Genomic DNA, 23775 nt, shown 5'->3' on the forward strand with positions numbered 1-23775 from the left:
TCTCTGGGGTGTATTATATCTACTTTCTTATTAGAAATTCGGTAGAAATTAGATTTAAGCCATGTGATTTTACTGAGGGAATGTAAAATAGATGATATGTCCCTGGTTGGTTCTAGACACGCCCAAAAGGTTGTGTTAGACACGCCCAAAAGGCGGTGCTAGTCACATGCACCTCCAACGGTGCACCCCCTAATAAAATTAGCTGCGCACGCCTATGGATACATTTATATAGTCAATGGTGCTGACAGGTACTAATTGACCGGGTTTGTCTAAGGAGCCCAGTAAGGGCTCTTGTCAGCTGTACAATGGATAGAACGCCCACTTCCGCAGCATAAATAGATTTAGTTTTTTTATCCCCTGAGGTGACGTATCCCTGTTCCGCAGCATTTGGCCACTTCTCCCCTTTTCCTGGGTCCACTGTTTCTGGCTACAGCCCTGAATATAGAGAAAGGTGTTTTTGCTGTGTCCTCTATGTGCTCAATGGGACTGACTGAACTGCAAGTAAAATTACATTGTTTTATGTTTCTATAGTTACCTAGTGTATTTGAGCTGTTTGATACCATGAAGTTACACGTTAACAAGCACAATTAATTAGTTACTAAATAAAATTTACACTTAACTTAAATAACTAAATTAAAAAACTTCACATACAGTACACGATTGGTGCTGGTCTGCTACTATGCGTCATAAGAACAAGATAGCTACTACAGATTTACTGACAGGATAGACACTGACAGGCCTGAGAGACACACACACACTGAAAAGACAGAGACTGACAGGCCCGAGACATACACACTGAAATAATAGAGACTGACTGGCCTGAGAGACACACACACTGACAGGATAGAGACAGACAGGCCTGAGAGACACACACACACACACACACACACACTGACAGGACAGACACTGACAGGCCTGAGAGACACACACTGAAAGGACAGAGACTGATTGGCCTGAGACACACGCACACTGACAGGATAGATAGAGACAGACAGGCCTGAGAGACACACACACACACACACTGACAGGATAGACACTGACAGGCCTGAGAGACGCACACTGAAAGGACAGAGACTGATTGGCCTGAGAGACACACACTGACAGGCTTGGAAGATATACTGACAGAAAAGACAGATACATAGAAATTATTTAGAGACAGATATAAAAAACAGTCAGAGACAGACAGGACAGACAGACACACTGAAAGTACTCTCATCACCTGCGAATCAGGTGTATATTAATAGATCAACAATATCAGGGTAGACCATATGGTCGACAGGTACAAAAAGTCGACAGGTTTAAGAGGTTGACATGAAACGGTTATCACACAAATGGTCAACTTGTTTTTTTTGGTATTTTGTCCCAAATGTATCTTTCGTGTTATCCGACTATCAGTATAAACGTGTCCCCTCGCAGGCTAGCTTCGCTTGCCATTCTTTGGGATTCCTATTCCCAATAGATGTTTATGTGGGTAGTAAATAACCCCCAAAAATGTGTCAACCATTTGTGTGTTGACAATTTTCATGTCGACCTTTTAAACCGGTCACCTTTAAGCACTGTTGACCTTTTGTACCTGTCAACCATATAGTGTCTCTGGATGACAGAGAGGAGATACTCCGCACATTATTGGTCTGCTCTGCTGCTTCCTGAATGACAGAGCTGCTAGCTATAACTATGTACTCATATGTAGCACCCAGCATTGTGCAACTTAAGGTCCATACATACTGGGCGTTTTTGCCCGGCGTGTATGAGCAGCGATGATCGCATACACACTGAGCGCTTTTCCCCGCTGACATCGGGTGAGCGGCTTTCCATAGCAGGATGCTATGGAAAGCCGCTCACCCCACCGTTCATCTACTGGTATTACCAGTAGATGAACAGCTGCCACCAGCGATGAAGCGGGAGCGCGCATCAGCGCTCACCGCTCATCGTTTGGGCATACACACTGGTCGGCTTTGAGCTGAAAGCAGCTCAACACACCAAAAGTGACCTGCTCTCAGCTCAAAATCGCCCAGTGTGTATGGGCCTTTATACTCTGACTGTAATACATCAATAAATATAATGAACATACTGTACATAAACACTTACAAGACGTCTTTTTAGAATAGATGCAGAAAACTACTGTACTTCATCTCTTTGTCAGTAGGTTTTGAACAGTATCAAATATAAAGTATCACCTACAATCCTATTAAAATGAATTTATTTGATTAAGATTAATTATGAATGCTCGAAAAACATGGGAACCCATACCTCCAAATATTAACATATGCACCCAGACCCAGTCCACGTGTGGTTAAAACTCCATCCTTTTCATGTCCCGCAAAAATAAGGACAATTTGAAGGAATGCCAAACCAATAATATACATAAAACACCCATATGTAACACCATATATTACAGAAGAGAAATATCTGGTTAGGAAGTTTATAGCATGAACTGCTTTGAACTTGTTTAGTAATTATGAACTTAATTCTAAAGCAACACATATACAGCTAGATATGTTTTTAAAGGAATGTTTTGTGTTGTGTTACGTATAAAGAATGGCACTCCTAGGAGGAGGACAAAGACACCATATGGAATCCACTTGTCACAATTCGTTGCTCAGTAATATGAAAGATAAAAGGTATGTTTACATTGAGTGGCAGGTGACGTTTGTTTGGTATGCATTTCTTACTTAACATATGTCCTTGTAAAACGGCAGGTGTAAGGTTTATTCAATACTGTACTACAAAACCTTTTTAGACCTGTACATACTACATCTCCTCTTAAGAAAAAATTACACCTACAGCCTCACAAGGTACACGTATAGGAGCTGAAGCCTGATTTCACTAGTAAAAATGCTCATTTGGAAAAGTAGCACTTATCCTGAGTCATCTAATGTATAGGAAGAATGCCGAGTCTTAGGGCTCCATCTAAGAAAGAGTCATAAACTCTTCAGGCTTCAGGCCTCGACAATTCTCTTCTATCCCAGAAGGGTCGAAGGCCTGATGACCCAAGCTGGCCATCTGGAAGCCTTGCAGAGCAGCTCCGCCTCCCGGCGCTCTGCTCTGTTAGCATGTTTAAATAGGGAATAACGGAAGGCCTTATCCTCATGCAGCAAGCCCATGCCCCCTTCAGTATTTAGCAAACAGACTTTCCTCCAACTGCCCAACTGTTAGCCAGATCCCGGAGCTGTTTTGCTGTAATTCACATCATTATGACTTGGAGGGAGGAGCAATGAAAACACAATTCATAGCGTATTGCATCGCTAGAGAGAAAAAGATAGAGACAGACAGACATACAGATGATGATAGATAGGATAGATAGATAGATAGATAGATAGATAGTTAGATAGATAGAAGAACTGCATAGCATAAAACCATAGGGTGTAGTGCTATGTTCACAACTACTATTATGAGGGGAATTCAATTGCCAGTGAAGGATGCGAATTGCCGTTGCCTCCTCTGATCGCTATTGTCATCTCTGGAAGTGGGCAGCAAGGTCGGCACAATAGGGGGCACGGGTATGTGGGCGATGCGGGGGTGTGGAGGCATGATTGTGTCATCACGGTTTCCGTCCCCGGATCTACAATGCCATGATTATCGGTATTGTAGTGTAGAGCAGGGCTATGATGTGAGTCAGCGCGAATCGTGTCATTGCCCCGCACACTTGCACTAGGTAAGCGGCAGCTGCGGGGGTGTACAATCGGATGCTGGTGTGGGCAGGTTCCGGAAGACTTGCCCTCCTTTCGGGGGGTGGGGGGAGGGAGAGAGTGCCACACGATTTTTGGGAGCCGCCAGGCCATTACGGGATGGTAGACAAGTATGTGTCAGGTTTGTGATTGAGGAATAAATGCTTTATTTATTAAAATAAAGGTGTGTTTTTTTTCCCATTTAAACTTAATTTAAACCTTTTTTATTTTTAACTTTTTAGGAAATTTTTTCGATCGACTATTTTTGTTAAATAGACCCTTATGTTCTGCACAGTTACTTCTGTCTGCTGCTGGTCTATGAACTTGGTAGTGAGGTTGAGCATGTACTGTACGCTGTGTGTGCCGACACCATGTACAGAGCCAATGATTCAAGCTAGGCTGTGAGCTATAGCTCTAAAGCTTTTCTAATAATTATAATATAAAAACTTTTGCTAAGATTTACCTAAATAAACCCAGGTGAAATAAGGTTCTTCAGATGTTACATAATTAATTGAAAGAAGTCCACCTGTGTCAAGTTTTTATTGTTTTCAAAATAAATAGATCTGTCTATGAAAGGTCCGATTGTTGGGAAATGTATTTTCAAACAAGAGATTCATCATGAAGATCGCACAGGCTTCCAAAAACAAATCATAGAAAAATTTATAAAAAAAAGAGAAATCACTGCAAAATATATAAAGAAACATTTATTATCTGCAGTAGATATTATCACTGCGTATCTTGACGATTAGGATTGCCTTTTCAGACCCGGTGCAAAGATTGCTAGAAAGTAAATTGAATGCATGCGTTATAACTTTACTTCTGTGTTTTGCCCCGCTCGAGTTGTCGCACATGTGCTTGTGGTAATTGCAAGAGAAAGATCCAAAAACAATTGCGGAAAAGCATTGAATAGGCTACATTGGGCTAACCCCATCTAACACCAAAATTCAAACTGTTCCGATTCCAGTGGAATAGACAGATGGTTGTCCTGAAAATTCATGACTAAGCGCCTTATTCAGTATGTGACGCATCAGCAATGCGACTGCATACTGACTAATCTGTGCACAGTGTGCACGCGTACACAGTTAGATGCAATTGCATCTTACTTATGCAAATTCCTCTGCCTCATTGAGAGCCAGAGGCACTCATGGGGCGGTTGGGGGCAGCGACGCAGCAATGCGGGGGTGGCGATGCAGCATTCAGTGGGTGTGGCATTGGAAAAGGGGGTGGGTTAGGGGAGTCTGCATGACGTCACACGCAGTAGTGGATCTTGCTACGGGCACACAGGATTTTTGCCTGGGGCGCCACCTTCTGGTCTCTCCCGCTACTGGTCTCTCCCATAGATCCGAGGAGCGGCGCCGGCGGCCGGAGACAGAGGACGGCAGCGGTTGGAAAGCAGGAGCGGGGATTGTGAGTATTTTTTTATTTATTTTTTTATTGACTTTTTTGGTTGATCGGCTCCGAAGACACGCCCTTATTTTTTCGCCCTGGGCTCCACAAGGCCTAGATGTGGCTCTGGTCCCACGCGGCCACTGCGACACAAAAAATGGTGGCTCTGCAGCTGCCTTCACAGCCTGGCAGCGGAGGCAGGGGGTTTTTACAAATCAGTAGTGCAATCGAAGTTACATTTACATGGTTACTGTGCTGGGCAGCCCCCAGCATGCGATTGAAGCCAGTTGCAAAACTGCAAATGAACCTGATTAAGGTCCTAAATCTGTTCTTCATTGAAGATCATTACGAGTTCAGCAAATCGGTGAAGCAAATGGAATTAGTTAGTATTTAACTGTCACAGTGATAAAGTTCAATCCACTACCAAAGAATTTTCTCTTTCATCTGAACTTGCACAGTCAGAAATGTACTAGATCTGATGCATATGAGCATCAAAACGGCTATACATACTGTAATATCCACTAGGATCCAATTCCACAGTCAAAATGATCGCCATAATTTCATCAGGTTCTGCGCAGTGCTTACCCAGGCAGATGAGACATCCGCTTACTACATGTAGAAAATTGTGCGATCTTTCATTAGTCCTTCCACATAGTAACTTGTATGCTGCATGCTACTGAAACATGCTACCACCATATACTGTATATCCAGCAAATTGCATAATGCAAGGTTCTAGCAATGCTGACGTTATACAATCATGTTAGTACCTTTAGTATCACCAGAGACACTAAACATAATCATTTACACACATCCGGCAGTGAGGTGCAGGGAGGTCAATGGCTGGGGAGGCACTGGCTAGTGTCAGAGTCAGATTTACGTGCACACAGATATATATGATTTGGTGGTGAGTTTTGATTATAAAAATTATTAGAATAATACAAAGATGATATGTTTAAGTTCTGAATACCATATTTGTATTATTCTAATCATTTGTATAGTCAAAACTATAGAGTAAATATACTGGAGTATGGCACATCAATGACATCCGGTTGTTTGTGGGTTGGCCTGTGTTTATTATAAACATTTGGCAGTTTTTGTTTCTGTCTGGGGGACTTTGTATATTTTTGTGAATCACACACACACACACACACACACACACACACACACACAGGTGTGGTCTCTGTACAAGCTCCTGATAAACAATCGCAGTGAGTGACCAAGGAGAATGTCAAAGTCATTTGAATTTGACACTCCGCCACAAATACCTAAATAATGAGTAAATGAGTTTAATATTCTGTTAAACTGTAACTAAAATCTAATCATAAAAAACTTAATGTAAAACAGTATTAAACAAAGCCTTGAAGCATGGTTAGGGGTCCTTGAAAAAGCATTGTGAGACTTTCAGATGAATTTCCACAATATTTGCGGGATATGCCGCAAATATTGAATGATAAATAGGCCCCTAATTACTCTGACATCTAGCAGAGCTATTTATTAGAAGATAAAACGTTTCATGAGTTACGGTAACAACTGCTAACCAGGGGTCAGATTCAGATCCTGTTGCATTACATTTTGCAAAATACCAATGTTCTGTACTTTGCGCATGTGCAGGACCCCTACTGCGCATGTGCACTGCGGCACCTGATGTTAAGTGGTTGGCAGTCTGCAGCCAAATGGAGGCAGGGAGGGGATTGGGATCACCTCCGTTACCCAAAACAGAGCCGTGTCGCCCCCATTATGTGGAGTGCAGAGACCAAGATCTCTGTCTTTTTATGAAGATATGCTGACCTCTTGGTAGAGAATGCCCATGGGTCACGCAGCCGGCCGATGGTGTCTCAGGTGATCCTGTGCTGAGGATCACACATGCAAGAAGGAGGCATCTACTTATACCAGGCACCTCCTGCCGCATTTTCATATCTGTACATTGCTGCTGCTTCCAAGTAAGTGGCAGCGATACCCACTCCAACCCTGTCTGATTCAGGCCCCAGGTATTCTACACTGGTAACATAGACTAGTTGAAAGACAGAGAAGTGAAATATTAAATTGAATACCTAGAAATGTAGAATAATGCATATTAGGCACTAAAATAAAAATATGATGAATGGTGATGTAATAATAAAAAATGAGAGAGACTTTGAAGTTATTGTTTCTGGTCATTTAGGAGCCTATTTAACAAATAATATGATTTGGCCCCATAAACTATAATTTCTTTTTGCCACAAATTGCATCAATTTGTTCCTTATTTATCATTCTGTGTTTCTCTTGGATCTAGTTGTGAATAGGCTGCAATGGGTCGAGTATGTGTGACCGACGGTCAGGAGATCACTGGTCACAATGCCGACAACGGAATCCCAACATTTAGATTCCTGGCAGGGGAGTGAGCGCAACGAAGCCCCTAGCAAGCTCGCCATAGGTTCTATTCCCACTCTATGTGTGTTGGTTGGCATGCCGACTAGCAGGATAGTGATGGTTCGGGATGTAGGTGCCGGTATTGTGACCGGTTGTTTCCTGACCGCCGGTCACATAACTACATCCCGGCTGCAATAGCTAACACCATCTTAAGATGGGGCCCCAGCCTGGTATAAATTGTCCAAGACCGCAGTCCACATTGAGAAAAATGGGTTCTGCGCTATGGTACGTTACTTAACTGATTGTAGGAGACAAGCCCTTTAGAGAGGTAGCAGGTGGAAACAGTAAGTATAAAAAGTTGTGGGAAAGCTGGAGTTTATATAGTCACCTTTGTACAGTTTTGGAGTACTTAGAATACAGAATAAAACAGAAAATAGCCACTAACGTGGTGCACCGGCTACATAGCAAATCTTATCAGAAAGACATCAAGAGCTGAACATGTACAGCTTGGAGGAGAGAACGGACAGATGTGCTATTATAGAAACATTCAAATATATCAAAAGTATTGATAGAGTTCCGGAAGGCAGTACTTTAAAAAAATAAAATGAGTTCTAGAAAAATGGGACACACATAGTAATTGGATGGAGGAGGACTGGAAAGCAACATAAGGAATAGCCTTTCACAGAAAGTGATAGATCCTGGACACAGGGATACTTATCAAACGGAGAAAGGTTGGAGATAGATGTGATGAAACAAAGAAAAAAAAAATCCACATCAAGGGCTTAATGCTGGCGATAGCACTGCAATCACCACTGGGGACCCCCAACCTTGATACATTTTGCATGGAGAACCACGGAATTCCTTCATCTGCTATTGTTATGTCAGGACAGCAAGGACAGAAAAAAAATGAATGAATGAATGCTTTATCATTTGAATAAGCAATAGTTTTAAGTATCTCTTCAGAAATCTTTTAAAGTATTTTGATTTTGTAAGCAAATTTTTTTATTTTTTTTAATGGAATTGAAAGAACAAGTAAGAAGGGGAATATAATGAGCAGTGACAGGTCCATTAATGCATTTAAAATCACTTCATCTTTTCCTAAAGGAATATTTGGAGGTAGCCCATTCATCCGAACTGGTAAAAAACACAAGTGGGACAGATAGCATCTCCGTCTAATGTCATGTATTTGTTATTCATGATTTAAACCAAGTAGTCCATGAAATATTTTTTTTTGTAATATGTTGCATTTTTTATTATATCTAGATTTTTAATCTGAAAACACTGTAAACTACTTTTTTGTTTGTTTTTTACATTATATTTCTTTCTTCGGAGTACAGTACAAACAGCAATAATCATGAAAGAAAGCAAGGACGATTAAGGGGGGTATTTATCAAAGCTTGGATAGAGATAAAATTGTGAGCGTGTACCAACCAATTAGCTCCTGTCATTTTTCAAACACAGTCTGTAAAATGTAAAACAGAAGCTGATTGGCTGGTACTTTACCTCTCACAATTTTATCTATCTTCGACATTTGATAAATACCAAGCCCCCCCCCCCCCTACTGAAAACAGAAAACATTAGGCAGTCCTCTTTTTCATGCTCAGATTAGTACATTATATCAGTCGCATTGCTTGATAGACAGACACCTGTTTATTGCAACCCCTCATACAGCACTACTGTATGAACCAACATCAGTGTTTAGAGTCACAGGGATGTGCAGTGAGGTAAATTGCTGAGGTGGCATGGACTAGTACCAGAGCCGGATTTATATGCAACATATGAGCCAAAGGGTGCATGTGGGCATTATACACAGATGCAGCAGTATATATACATTTGGGCATTATACACAGATGCAGCAGTATATATACATGTGGGCATTATACACAGATGCAGTAGTAAATACTGCTGGAAATTTGATGATGTCTGATCAGAGATGTGCGGAAAAGATAGACAGGGGAGGCACTGCCTCATATGTCATAGACTTTTTACTCCAGAGTTTTTACTGTAGAAATTATTAGATTACTGCAAATAAGATATTTCTAATATAGCCTTTGTATTTTTCATATATATCATATAGTCAAAACTCTGGCTTATACGTTAGTATGACAGGAAAGGCTCTGCCTCACCTCACTGCACGTTGCTGATTCTATATATTATATATATATATATATATATATATATGTATATATATATGTGTGTATATATATATATATATATATATATTGGGTGGTATTCAGTATGCCGTGAGCCCGCAAGGGGTCATTTGCGCTCGCCCCGCTGCCGGCATGCCGGCGGTCGGGATCCCGGCATCGGGATCCCGATTACCGGTCACTCGAACTACACCTATATATATATATATATATATATATATATCACATATAAGAATTAAATAAATAATACAAATGACTTATTATATTTACCAACACAGGAAGTCTGAAACTTTGCATTAATTGTAAAACATGTTAAATACAGAAAATTCAGCATGCATATATGCAGACACTTCTCATTGAAACTTCCTGGCTCAGTTCATACAAAGTTGCAGGTGCCACAGTAAATATATACATTTCAATCCCTTACAGTAAATACAACATTGTTTAAAAATGGAATTGTGAATTTTCGTATGAAATTCATTTTATACAAAAACTTACGTTTTATAGAAATTCAACTCAGATGAAATATATTCATGGTGCTCTCCCCATGCTCAGTTCTCCCTGTTTGTTTACCTAGTACAGCAGGTAACTGCATAGAGCAATGATTACCTTGTTGAGCAAGACTAGGCAAACTCAGACACACCTTGCCCAATCCTCCTAGCCCTGCTTACTGACATACCAGACGCACAGTCTAATGGGATTTGCAGTCCTTGGGTGTATCATTACATGACCTTTGATAGGAATGAGAACACACTACCCACAATTCCTACCTATCTATGTGAGTGTAAACCTGAAACCAAAAAAGGAGTTTCGGTTGAAGGAGGAACCATGTATATAAAAAAGTGAAATCCCTTGTCTCTGAAAAGTGTCACGTTCATATTTCTAAAGGAAGAGAAGCTATTGCCAGCCGTGTGCAGTGTAGTAATAGTGCATGGCTCAGCCTCACACTGTAGTTGTCACTGAAACCACCTGCTCCTATCCATTAGCTCCTGAAATAGCAGAATACATACATTTTAGATATACAAATATTAGGATACATATCAGATTTTATATATATATATATATATATATATACAAACAGAAAGTTCAGCACTCACCATAGCAAGCTCACTTATCCTCACAACATCAATAAGTGAGCTTGCTATGGTGAGTGCTGAACTTTCTGTTTGTATATATTTGGGTTGGTGGCCATGGGCTGCATGCACCCCACCCTATGAGTGGTGAGTGCAGACATTGCACCCCGCTTCTGGGGTGGCGAGTGCTGTGGTTTTCTAGATTTGTTTGTATATATATATATAGATAGATAGCGACGGTCATTCAGCGGCAATAATCACAGTATAGTTACACTGCAACATTTCAAAGATTTATTTTCTTAGTCGTCAGACAAAAACATCATGAACAACAGACTCAGACCTTATACCATAGAGCCCCCCACGTGACAGAGACGGCTTCCGGAAGCAAAGTACGGCATCCGAGATTGACGTCATCACCCTACGACCTTCGCCCTAACGCTCATCTCAACAAACATAAATCGTGGATATATATAATCAAAAATTCCATCATGAAAAAAGTTATATAATAAGTGCAAACAAATAGTCTCCTGAAAACAGAAAGCAAAAAGACTGATACAGATTGTTACACATATTGCATGATGATACAGTGTATTCCAAACAATATAGCACTCAAATAGCATCAAAATCAGATACAGGCATAAATGTCAGACTGCTCATTTAACCCCTGAGGGGATAGTGTATGCAAACAATGTATCCAACGTGCTTCACATCTAAGTAATGACAATGCACGATCACTTCTTCTGATGTTGAGCGGAATGTGATCTATAATCATATAACGAAGAGTGGCCAAACTATGGCCCGCCTGTGCAAAATGGCAAGCCACAGGTTGATCACTCTTCTTTGTGGTGAGGGCATTACGGATGGCAAATCTATGCATAGCCATCCGCTCACGCACCGTTCAGTTTTACCTACGTAACTCAATCCGCGAGGACACGTGATTAGATAAGTAATGAAACGAGTTGTACAGGTCACACAATGTTTTATAAAAGATTTCTTTCCACTATAGGGATGACAAAAATGAGTGCCATCCACAAGTGATCTGCACGTAGTGCAATCTAAACAACGATAGCAGCCATTCTTCCGACCTATAAAGCTAGTATCACTTTGTACCCGCATGTCAGTGACATCAGTCCTGACTACTATATCTTGGATATTTCTCCCTCTGGTGTAACAATTCATAATATCCATATTTGTTAAATTGAGAGACCTATCTGATTTAATAATGTGCCACAATTGTTTACCAGTATTATTGATGATATTACTTGCTTCATTAAAATGGGTAACCCATGGCAACTTAGATCTAGTCAATTGCTTTTCTCTCTCTTGTAGGAGTTTAGAACGTGGTATGCTAAGTGCTTTAGATTTGGCCTAATTCAAATGATCAAGTTCATAACCCCTCATTAAGAAATCTGAAATCATTCTATCGATATTCTCAATGGCTGTGCTGATATCACTACAGATGCGGCAGGCTCGAATGAATTGGGAATAGGGGAGACTGTACTTCAAAGGCTTCGGATGGCAGCTACCTGCATGCAGGATAGAGTTTCTATCCGAGGTTTTTCTATAGAGTGTATATAATATTTGGACTGGGTCTAGAACATCCTTAAAGTCCTTTATGACAACACATAATCGAACTGATTGTCCAATAAAATGTACATATGTCATATGTCATTTATGAAGCGAGCATTAATTTTTTGGATGTACAGGTCACAATAAAGGGTGATAAACTGTCTACTGCACTCTATAGAAAATGCAATGCTGACGTGTGAAATAACGACATTGTACAGGGACTGGGTGGTTAGGGTTAGGCTGCGGCAGTGTAGTGATAAGATTAAGATATGGAAGGGAGGGTTAAGGTTAGGATATGGCCAGGAGGGTTAGGGCTAAGGACTAAGGGCAGGGTAAGGATTAGGCTATGGGAGGGAAGGGGAAGGGTTAGACAATAGGGGGAAGGTTATAGTTAGTGATGCTCACTGGTGCCACTGTACCAGTTAAGTCACCACTAGTCCACCAGGGATGTTTTGTCAAAATTCTAATCATGTTGAAATGATAAATGTTGACTTGGTCAGTGTCAACATGCTGCATGTCAATGTTACAGCCATGTCGACATTATGAATGTTAACAAAATATACTACTGTATAATACAACTCCCATATGAACCGATATAAGATGATTCACTAGATATACCATATACAGTAAGTTAGATAGATAGATAGATAGATAGATAGATAGATAGATAGATAGATAGATATTAGACACCAATTAGCTGAATGATGGATAGGTAGATAAATATATAAATAAATAAATAAATAAAAATAGATATGTGATGTTAGATGAAGAGATAGGATGTGTGTGTGTGTGTGTGTGTGTGTGTGTGTGTGTGTGTGTGTGTATGTGTATATATATATATATATATATATCAACCAAAGAAAAGGCGGCACACGAAAACTGTGAAAATAATCATATATTGGTGCAAAAAGCAATCATCAACGTTTCGGGGACCAGTTCCCCTTCTTCAGGATAAGTGTTAACAATGCACTACAAACATTTAAATACTTAGAGGTAGTACTTACCCCCCAACACACACCCATTCACCTGGCGTCTCCACTCGGTCACGCCGCCTGTCTCACCGCCCGGCGCCCCCTGGCGCGTCTGTCGCAGCCGGAAGTGACGTCGCGGGAGTCAGCCGCGTTACCATGGAGACGCTAGCAACACAAACACAAAAAACACAACCAACGTCATCTTAAAATACTGTGCAAAATAGAAACTGGTTAAAGTGCTAATACAGATCTACATACAATGCTAATACATATCTAAAAACAGTGCTTATTCACATTTTATATCAGTGCACAAATAAACATGCAGCGTGCTGCTGCTATTACCACATGCAGCTACTAGCCGTCCTGATTCTGATCCATGTCACAAATAAACATGCAATATACTACATATTCTGGAAAATATTGTGCTTAAGGGAACTACTCTCTAACCATATGTCAGCACGGTCATCCGTTAGCTTCATCAATCCAGACCGATTGATCTATGTGGTCCCAACGACCTACAGCATAATCAGCTAAGGTCATATGACTCCTCCTCACCTGTCCGTACTGAGAAACAACCAAAGTATACTAAACTCTGGACTCACTATCCAGCACACCACGGACCTCATTACTCATCTATATTAGAGAAAATTAATGAGCCCCAAATCCTCATTAAGTCCCCCCCGGTTTCAGGGTTTGCAGTCTATGTATCCACATGGATTCTAGCTGCAGAAGCTTTTTACCCCTATTCCCCCCCCCCCGGGCAGATTCTGGCACATGATCAATAATCCGATGTTTTAATGTCGCCATACTGTGTCTATACTCCACAAAATGTTTGGCAACCGGCTGTTCCCCACTACCGGCCGCCAAAGCGTTCCTGATTGCCTGTCTATGCTGTGCCATTGGTATTTTGAACTGGCACTCGGTCTTCCCGATGTAATAACGGCCGCATGGGCAAATGATGGCATATACAACAAACTTGGTGCTGCATGTCAAGGGCCACCTGATCTTAAAACTTTTTCCAAGTTAAGGGCACAGGGAATGCAGTGTGGGGTCCTCCTGGACCCATTATAGATGCATCTTTGTTTCTTTACCTGGAACACACTTGGCCAACCTATCTAATGAATTGGTAAGTACATACACACTTACCAATCATCTGCTCGCTGTATCATGCCTGACATCACAAGTGAGCGGGCATTTAAATGTGCCCACCTAGTTGAGATGTCAGTCACTGGTGGTCCCTGCAGCAAGTGTACATACACACAGCCAGATGCACTGCTATATTGGCCCAACGCCATATGTCTGTGAACAACGTCGTTCACAGACCTATCAGGCATATGTTGTTGCTGCACACATGGGGGGTAATTCTGAGTTGATCGCAGCAGGAATTTTGTTAGCAGTTGGGCAAAACCATGTGCACTGTAGGGGAGGCAGATATAACATGTGCAGAGAGAGTTAGATTTGGGTGGGTTATTTTGTTTCTGTGCAGGGTAAATACTGGCTGCTTTATTTTTACACTGCAAATTAGATTGCAAATTGAACACACCCCACCCAAATCTAACTCTCTCTACACATGTTATATCTGCCTCCCCTGCAGTGCACATGGTTTTGCCCAACTGCTAACAATGTTCCTGCTGCGATCAACTCAGAATTACCCCCCATGGTGTTATGAACCACAGGTAGTGGTTCATTCCTATTTTATGTTTATAAGTTGTTTCGCAGGCCAGGATTTCCCGTTGCTCTGTTTAAGAGTACTCTTGGTTGCTGCCGCTGGTGAGTCTGTGTAATTGCAGCTTGTTCCCATGTGTTCAGCCTCACCTGGCTGCTAATTGCATCTTGTCAGTTTGGAGTCATGCAACAGGGCAGCTGCATGAGATTATTAATTAGGCCACTCTGTTATATGCTGGCTCAGTGCTATTCACAGACGCTGGTGATATTTCTTGGTTTCCAGTCTGCTTGAGTTCTGAGCTTGTTCCTGCCTATTCCTGAGCTCCTGTGAAGCAGTGTCTGTCGAACTGCTTCCTGTGTCGATTCCTGTGTCAGTCCCTGTGTCGATTCCTGTGTCTGATCCCGTGTCCTGCCGTGAAGTGTTCCTGTACAGAAGTCCAGTGGCTTTGCCTATGCCTGGTCGAGTTTCTGGCTTCTTGGTGTCCACCGGTCTGTCGTTTGGGATTCTGCCTGTCCTCCAGTTCTGAGAGTCTGTGTCGGCAGCATTGGGGGTTCCTGTCCATTTGCCAGTATTCGTACCGGTTCCGTGAGTAGCGGCTCTGCCGCGTCCGTCGGCCTAGGCCGCTGTATTCCGTTATTATTTCTGTCACTGGTGTTTTGCAGAGGGTTCTGCTTATGCTGTCACCGCCGGTACACAAAAGTATTGTGTCGGCATGTGGTCAGCATTTCCTTTGTTGTTCTTTTCCTTTGACGGCAAGCTGCACATACTTTGGTTTTAGGTTTGTTAGTAGCCCCTGGCCTTGTTGTTTAGTCAGAGGGCCCCTTGTTATCACCCTGTCTCGGTTCACTCTTTGTCTCTCATTAAGTCCTGAGGGGGCATCGAAGTTGGGCAGACGTAATCCGCCCTTCAAACGCGGCTGCCATGGGCTCAAGCAACCATAGTCTCGCAAGAGTGTACTGACAGCACGGGCGAGACAACGGAGATAGGGCGCCAGGGGCTATTCCCTTTCCATTCCCCTTTCCCAGCATTACGTCCTGGTGCTCTGGACTCGCTTCATAACATCTCCCTTGTTCTGAGCACCAGGAACCTAACACATGGGTAATGGAAAGGGGGCGGGTGATGTTGGTCAGAGGCACACATGGGTGATGGGGCACAAAATAATGGGACCCCCTTGTCCTTTAGGAAAAAAAATATTTTATTTTACTCAAGTGCAGCAACACAGTGTGTAAAGGAAGTGGGGGTGCCCTTCAGTATCACGGGGTACAGTGCGCTGATACTGTTTGCCTGTTGCCTACTTGAATGCAGTGCACCCCCCACCCCCAGTACCAGTACACGTCTTTGCACACTGTCGCTACACTTGAACAAAATAAATTGGAAAAATTCTAAATGACAGGGTGGGTGGGGGGACCCGATTCCGCCTACGCATGCGTATGTTCTTGCTGCATCACCACAACACACAAGACGAAATATATGTGCAAATGAGACAAACTCAAGTCTTCGTCTATAGTGCTACCTGTCACATGGGCACTGTGTGAGCGGGCTCCTTATGATTCAGCCTTATCCTTGAGATCTTTAAGAATTATCATATTATGTCATCTTCATACTATTGTTAAGATATCTGTTTTGGTTTTTCAATGGTATTTTATTGCTAAAATAAATAAGTCTGAAGAAGGAGAAGTTTCTTGAGGAGGTACGCTAAACTTATTAGTCTGCCAGTCCAATATTATTCCTACTGACTACATATGAGGAAAATATAATTAATGCATGCAGAAAGAGTCAGCAAGTACACTGTGGAAAGGAGAGTGGTGGAGATTTTACTATGCAAATGGAAGGGGGGAAGGGGAAATGTTGCTGGTATTAGACTTTTTAGTTACATAGTTATATACAGTAAGCTGTGCCCTAGTTGTGACAGATCCGTTTTAAGCTTCAACCAGACCTCTGGACTCAGGAGACATACATATATAGGATTTTGAAGACCACTTTGAAAGGTTAAAGTCTTCTTTGTTTTAGTTAATGGCACTTTTGGAAATTGAGAATATTTAGTTTGCAGTGAATGATGATATTGACAGGGACACCTCTGTCTGGCTCCTGTTACGCCTGATCCAGTCACCATACAACCCCCTCCAAGCTCCATCCCTCCTGCCTGTAAGATCCTTACATTACACTGTGGGATGCCACTACTGTTCTCTCATTTGTGCATAGACACACTTGGTTGAGTCTGGCTGGACCACAAAACTTTTTACTGTCTCACGTGACCCCAATACTTAGTGAGAGATTTAGGGGTCTATTTCATGAAGCAGTGAAAAGAATGGAGAGGTGAGCCTGTGGAGAAGTTGCCCATGGCAGCCAATCAGCTGGTCCGTACAATAGTATAGTTTGCAAATTATAAATGTTACGTCAATGCTGATGGGTTGCCATGGGCAATTTCTCCACTGGCTCACTTCTCCACACTTTTCACTGCTTCATGAATAGACCCCATAATCACTAGTGCTATATGAACAAAGAGTGCTCCCTGATAGACTATATCTTATATATTAGTACGTGAGAGGACATGAGATCACTGTGTTTCTCCTTATTTGTACAGCATTGGTCAATAAATACATATATTCCCACCACATTGTCTCTAGGTTTCATTCCCCACAAACAGTACCCTGCACAGGTGTAGCGCTGACACTGCCACCATCCATTTACATGTTTATCTAGTGGTTGGACAACCTCCAGTGCCAGCCCCGAGACGCAGGAAAAGATCACACAGTGCATTTCTGCATTTCACACCTCTTCTATATATGTTGGAAGAGATACAGTATGTAAACGCAGCTCTTATACCAATGTCTTTGTATTGTTTAGATCCCTTCCAGGCAAATTTCACATGGCAAATGCAGACTTCAAAGGAATGTAGAACTTTTTTGAGTACATTGCCAAGATTCCTTGTAACTGATGGATGTGTTAATGTTACCGGGAGAAGCCTATAGTTACTGTAGTAGTACATAGTTTATTATTACTGTGTAATGTAAAGAAATGTGTAGCTGCCTGCATTGTTACAAAACATTAAACGTCCACTGCTGTCAGCATTATTAAATTGTAACCATGTAAAAGCGGAAAGTATTGCAGAACCCAGCTGTGACAAGTGGTGATAACTGGTGTCAACTGTCAGTGTCTCTCCATATAATTATGTGCAGAACAATGGCCCTCATTCCGAGTTGTTCGCTCGCAAGCTGCTTTTAGCAGCATTGCACACGCTAAGCCACCGCCTACTGGGAGTGAATCTTAGCTTAGCAAAATTGCGAACGAAAGATTCTCAAAATTGCGAATAGAAATTTCTAAGCAGTTTCTGAGTAGCTCGACACTTACTCTGCCACTGCGATCAGTTCAGTCAGTTTCGTTCCCGGTTTGACGTCACAAACACACCCAGCGTTCGCCCAGACACTCCCCCGTTTCTCCAGCCACTCCCGCGTTTTTTCCAGAAACGGCAGCGTTTTTTCACACACACCCATAAAACGGCCAGTTTCCGCCCAGAAACACCCACTTCCTGTCAATCACATTACGATCACCAGAACGAAGGAAAAACCTCGTAATGCCGTGAGTAAAATACCAAACTTCTTAGCAAATTTACTTGGTGCAGTCGCAGTGCGAACATTGCGCATGCGCAGTTTGCGGAAAATTGCTGCAATGCGAAGAAAAAGAACGAGCGAACAACTCGGAATGAGGGCCAATGAGTGTCCTTGCAGTATTAGCAATCCTAAATTACTAGTATCATCGAAAAACAATCGTTCAGGACTATAAGAAAAATGTTATCCACAAATACCACATTGTTTGTCTCTGTTACATGTCAGCACTAAATTGTCCATCACGCCTGCGTTGTCTGGACTGTGCCACCCCCAACGCCGCCGACACACCCCGCAACCACTTCTGCCTATCAATCAGGCAGAGGCGATCGCACCAGTGAGATGCCTTCGCATCTCACGTGTGAGGCGCAGTGTGGCTTCTGCGAGTGCACACACCAAACAGCGATCGCTGCCTTTGCAGCGTTCCAGTCTGAATCACCCCCCAATGTCAGTAATAGTGTATTAAGGGGTACATTTACTAAGCAGTGATAAGATCGGAGAAGTGAGCCAGTGGAGAAGTTTCCCATGGCAACCAATCAGCACTGAAGTAACATCTATAATTTGCATACTATAAAATGATACAGAGCTGCTGATTGGTTGATGGGGAAATTTCTCCACTGGCTCACTTCTCCAATCTTATCACTGCTGTAAATGTACCCCTAAATGATTTGCACATTGTCTAAACTTGCATGCGCTTACTGAGCCTGTGTTTTCAAAAGTGCTTACAGTTTGGAAAACTCCTTGAAGGCATATTCTATATATACATGTAGCTTAAAAAAAATAATTAATTTAATGTTGAACTACTGAATTATTTAAAGGCTATACAGAAAATGAGATATGCAGAGATGGAGAAATTTAGGAAAAATTGCTTAAAAGGAGTTTGTATAAGACTGTGCAGTATTCTACAGCAGAATGCTCTGTTTTGCATGTAAAGGGTATTTGGAGGGCAAACGAGCATTAAAAAAACAGTCAGTTTTACTAAATGCTTTTTGAATGCATGATAATATAAACTGTCAAAAGTATTGCAGAAATGTTTATGGAGGGAAGTCAGGGAACTGATAGGCCCCTCTCTGAAAGGCTTCTGCCTTACCTGCTGCATAGAGACCTACAGTGGTGGTGACATCATGAACACACCTCTTGCTCAAAGTGACAAGCAATGCAGGAAAGGAATGACCACATTAAAATGACTGAATGTGATTGGTTGCTATGGACAACATACAGTAGCCTTTTTGCTAAACATCTGTTTTTCATTAAACCTCCTAATGCTAATGTGTGGACCTTCATTCTAAAAGTAAAACATTCTATACACTTAATACCAAGAAATAATGACACAGAGACTTGAATTTGGCAGAAAAATTGTTAGCTATTTATTGTACCCTAACCACTAGAAAAACCTGTAAAGTAAATATTAAGTTAACATGTCGTATCAACCGAAATATGGTGGCAGAAAAAAGAACGGCTACAACCCATTGGAGATATCTCAGAAACATTAAAACTCAAACAATCCTAATCTACCACAAACCATACATAGGTAATAGGTGCCCGACTCAGACCTCCACGCTGACTACCCACCCTGATGGGTGATGACGCTGCCCCCTGTTGGGTGATCTAGCGGCCTTAAAAGTCAATGGAGGTGAGTGCACCTAAACCACACCAATACTGTAAAAACTGTGACTAACAAGTCAAACTAGAACCTGCCGTTCTTTTCCGCCAACAGCGAAAGACTCTTCCCCAGAGTCTTCGCACCGCCACCATACCCTCAACCTAACTCCTGCAACACCTGAAACAGATCCTCCAGGAAAAACATCATCCCTTCCTCGTACAAATGCACACAATCAGGCCGAAAGAGGTGACTTTCACGGAACCGAATTCTAGGGTGGCGAACCACTTTCCCTCCGTGAGCCAATACCCACTTCGCCACCGCAACATTCACCTTCTGCCTGGCCTCATCAATAGGGCGACCGTCGCCACTCCTCGCCAACGCAACCTTGGCACCATCATGGAGAATACCAAAACACAGCTGGGCCAAGCTGCGGCCACGCTGGCCAGATCTTCCATCATGGCCCATCTCAGCTCTAAAGATGTCCTCTTCCCCAGATCGTTGCCACCCAAGTGGACAACCAGCACCCTAGGGACTCCATGCTCCCTGACCTGACTGACCAATCTACTCTTCAGATCTTGCCACATCATTCCACGCCAACCAAGCCAACAAACACCATGAGCCCGGAGAAAAAACTGCGCCCCACCCGAGGCCAAAAACCTGGCTGCCCAGTAAACATAAGAGTGGCCAACTACCCATATTGACAATTCATCTTCTACCCAACCTGAAGTGAAAGAAATGAATAAAAATTGGTTAGTAAATATCCTAATATGAGCTTATTGCATGCATTAACCCTGAAGGATCTGCCAAAAGAAAAAAGGTGTTCGTTTCTTAATGAGCCACGGCCTAGCCGCTCTAAACAAGCTTCAAGCCAATCGAAGCATAACATAAAAACACAACGGGAAAGATTAAATTAAAATAAGCAAAATAAAAAGCGATTCGGGGGGGGGGGGGGTTTAATGGGAAAAACATGTAAGAACTCAGCTGGAGGTGAAAGCATAAAAAACCTTCTGAGGGACTTTGTATTGGAACTGATCAGCCGAATTGTGTAAATTGAGATTCAGTCCATCAGGTCAGGCAAAAAAAATCGCAAAAGAACTCCAGACCCCCCTGCCAGCAGCGGCGAGTAGCTAATCCCCGAGTAGGATGAACAGGGGAGACAAACAGACACAAACAGCGCAATGACGTACTACTTAACCTTCCAACATTAACTTAACGTTTATTAAAACTGAAAAACTCATGAAACCGGGCGAATATAACGTTTGTAACTGGAAGACTTCCATCGCCTCACCGCCTGAATCTCCGCAACGGAAAAACCCGCCGACGCAGCCGACGTTGCCGCCCCGATTCGGAAAGAATGCGTACCGAAAGCAGCGGGTGAAAGGCCCAAACCGTCCAGACAGCAACTAAGCATCCAACGAAATTTATATTTCGTCAATGGTAAACCGTCATAGTGGAGCATCCATGACCCCCTCACACTGGGCCGAACTGCTGCATATCTCAATGCCAATCTCACCGGGCAAATGCTCTCCTCCAGAGACGGTACCAAAGTGACCCATCGTCCTCTACCTACTTGGTCCGTCTTAGAACGACGCAGTCTGCACAGCAAAGACCTCTCACCCACCACCACGTCATCTTGAAGCATGCGCGAATCTGCCCATTTAGATTGCGCTACCAGCTCCAAAACCTGAAAGGCTCTGTGGTAAGCCATGGAGAACGCCAACTGGAACAACAGCGACTCAAAAAGTGATGATTCGACACTGACTACAGTACCGATGACAGCTGGAAGCAAGGCCGCATCAATGGCAGCGCTGGCGCTACACGCGCCCACCCTTTCATCGCCCTCACAAGAAGCCCGCTCTTTGTCACATCAGGAAAACCCTTGATTTTATTGAAAAATGAAATCCCTGCTAAGTACCGGGACACCACCGCTCTGGACCTACCCGTGACAAAAAGCTGCCAAATAAAATAAAGCTTTATATATTGGTAGATGCTCAATTAGCTTAGTGATATCATTCAGGTGCTCGAAAGGGAGGGGTATTTCTAAGCAAGAAAAAAAGGCATTTGTTTCCCCCAGCACCCTGAATGGGGTAATGGAGGTGTGAGGTGTGGTGCCTCCGGACTGGCTGAGCTGGATGGCCTTAGTGTGGCATACCTTTACATTCTACTAACACTTTTCATTTATAAATTTTTTAACACTATTTCTCTATTTTAATTGCATTTAATTTTTGTATCACTGTCTCTATAGCTTCGGCTTCCTAAATACTAATTTATTAACACTATAGTTTTTTCACTGGTATGCTACGCTGGGCTTTCTGGCTTATGCTGGTGTTTTGGGGTGCCACACCCTGCACCTAGATATAGCGCTAGGGACCCCAAATATACAGAGACGCCTTGATGCGGCTTTGGGGCTTATTCACACATTTGCGCAAATATGTGTCACGAAGATCTCTGAATTCTATTATTATGTGGAATTTATATCTGGTTACGGTTATCATTCAGGATGCTGGGGGAAACAAATGCCTTTTTTTCTTGAAATAAAAGAAAGCATCATCCGATTCCCGCTCTTACCTTCTTGACTCCGTCCTCGGACAAACTCTTCCCACTCGCTCCAAGCTTGACCGTAAGCCTTGAACGTGTTCGGAGCCACTGATCGCATCGTTAGGCCTTCCAGTCCGGTCCGATCACCTGCCAGACATAACCGGGACATTGAAAACCCCGCTCATCGGGCTCAGGTGCCAACAGCCGAAATCTATCCCACTGCCCGCGGGACAACGCGTCGGTAATTCCGTTTTCAATACCTGGAACATGCTGCGCGTGGAACCATATATTCCTACGCAAGCATGTCAGCAACAATTGCGCAAGCACCCTCAAAACCACCAGCGACTTCGCCCTGATTATTGATCGCATGCACCACGCCCAGATTGTCGCATCTGAACAAAATGCTGCGATCAGCCAGACGTTCGCCCCAAACCTCCAAGGCTACCATAATGGGAAAAAGCTCTAGCAGCAAAAGGTCCTTAGTGAAACCTTCGCGATACCATTCCTCCGGCCAAGGGGCCACACACCAAGATCCCTCTAGGTAGCAACCGAACCCAGAGGAACCCGCCGCGTCGGTAAACAGCTGTAATCCAGCATTGTCAACTATTGGGGCCAACCAGATACGCACCCCATTGAAGTCCTCGAGGAACGAGGCCCAGACGACCAAATCCCTCTTAATCTCGGAGGACAAGCGAATGAAATTATGCGGTCTGGCACACCCCGCCGTCTACCTCTCCAGCTTTCGGCAGAAAACGTAGCCCATCGGGATGACCCGGCAAGCAAAGTTCAAGAGGCCCAGCAAAGGCTGCACCTGCCGCAGCGTAACTTTGTGTGACGCCACGAACTGCCCGATAACCTCGCAAAATTTTGCCACCTTGGCCTGAGGAAGGCGACATGAGCCTGCCACCATGTCGATTTCAATCCCCAAGAACGACAAACAGGAGACCGGCCCCTCTGTTTTATCCTCGGCCACAGGAACGCCAAAGTGATAAAACAAGGCTCGGATGCTGAACAACAAGTCGCTGCAGCGCGGTGAATTCACCGGTCCCACACACAGGAAATCATCAAGGTAATGCGCAACCCCATGACCTCCCGTAGAAGACTCCACGCACCAATGTAAAAATGTGCTAAACTTTTCAAAGAATGAGCAGGAAACGGAACACCCCATCGGCAAACATTTGTCCCATAAAACAAAAT

General features: G+C 43.0%; 1 protein-coding gene across 3 annotated transcripts in view; it reads right to left on the reverse strand.

The window, feature by feature from the left end:
• The window catches only part of MACC1 (MET transcriptional regulator MACC1), a 113456-nt gene that overhangs the window by 79539 nt on the left and 10142 nt on the right, over positions 1-23775 (reverse strand). Inside the window, exon 3 of one of the 3 annotated variants that reach the window (XM_063921752.1) lies at positions 13200-13331. The exons of 1 other annotated variant lie outside the window; for it this stretch is intronic. The gene's annotated coding sequence lies outside the window, so the exon portion shown is untranslated. Of the gene's footprint in view, positions 1-10051; positions 10208-13199; positions 13332-23775 lie in introns of those variants that run through there. One more of the 3 variants, XM_063921753.1, reaches the window with a different exon arrangement.

This window comes from Pseudophryne corroboree, chromosome 5 (assembly GCF_028390025.1).
Source record: "Pseudophryne corroboree isolate aPseCor3 chromosome 5, aPseCor3.hap2, whole genome shotgun sequence".
NCBI classification, from domain to species: domain Eukaryota; kingdom Metazoa; phylum Chordata; class Amphibia; order Anura; family Myobatrachidae; genus Pseudophryne; species Pseudophryne corroboree.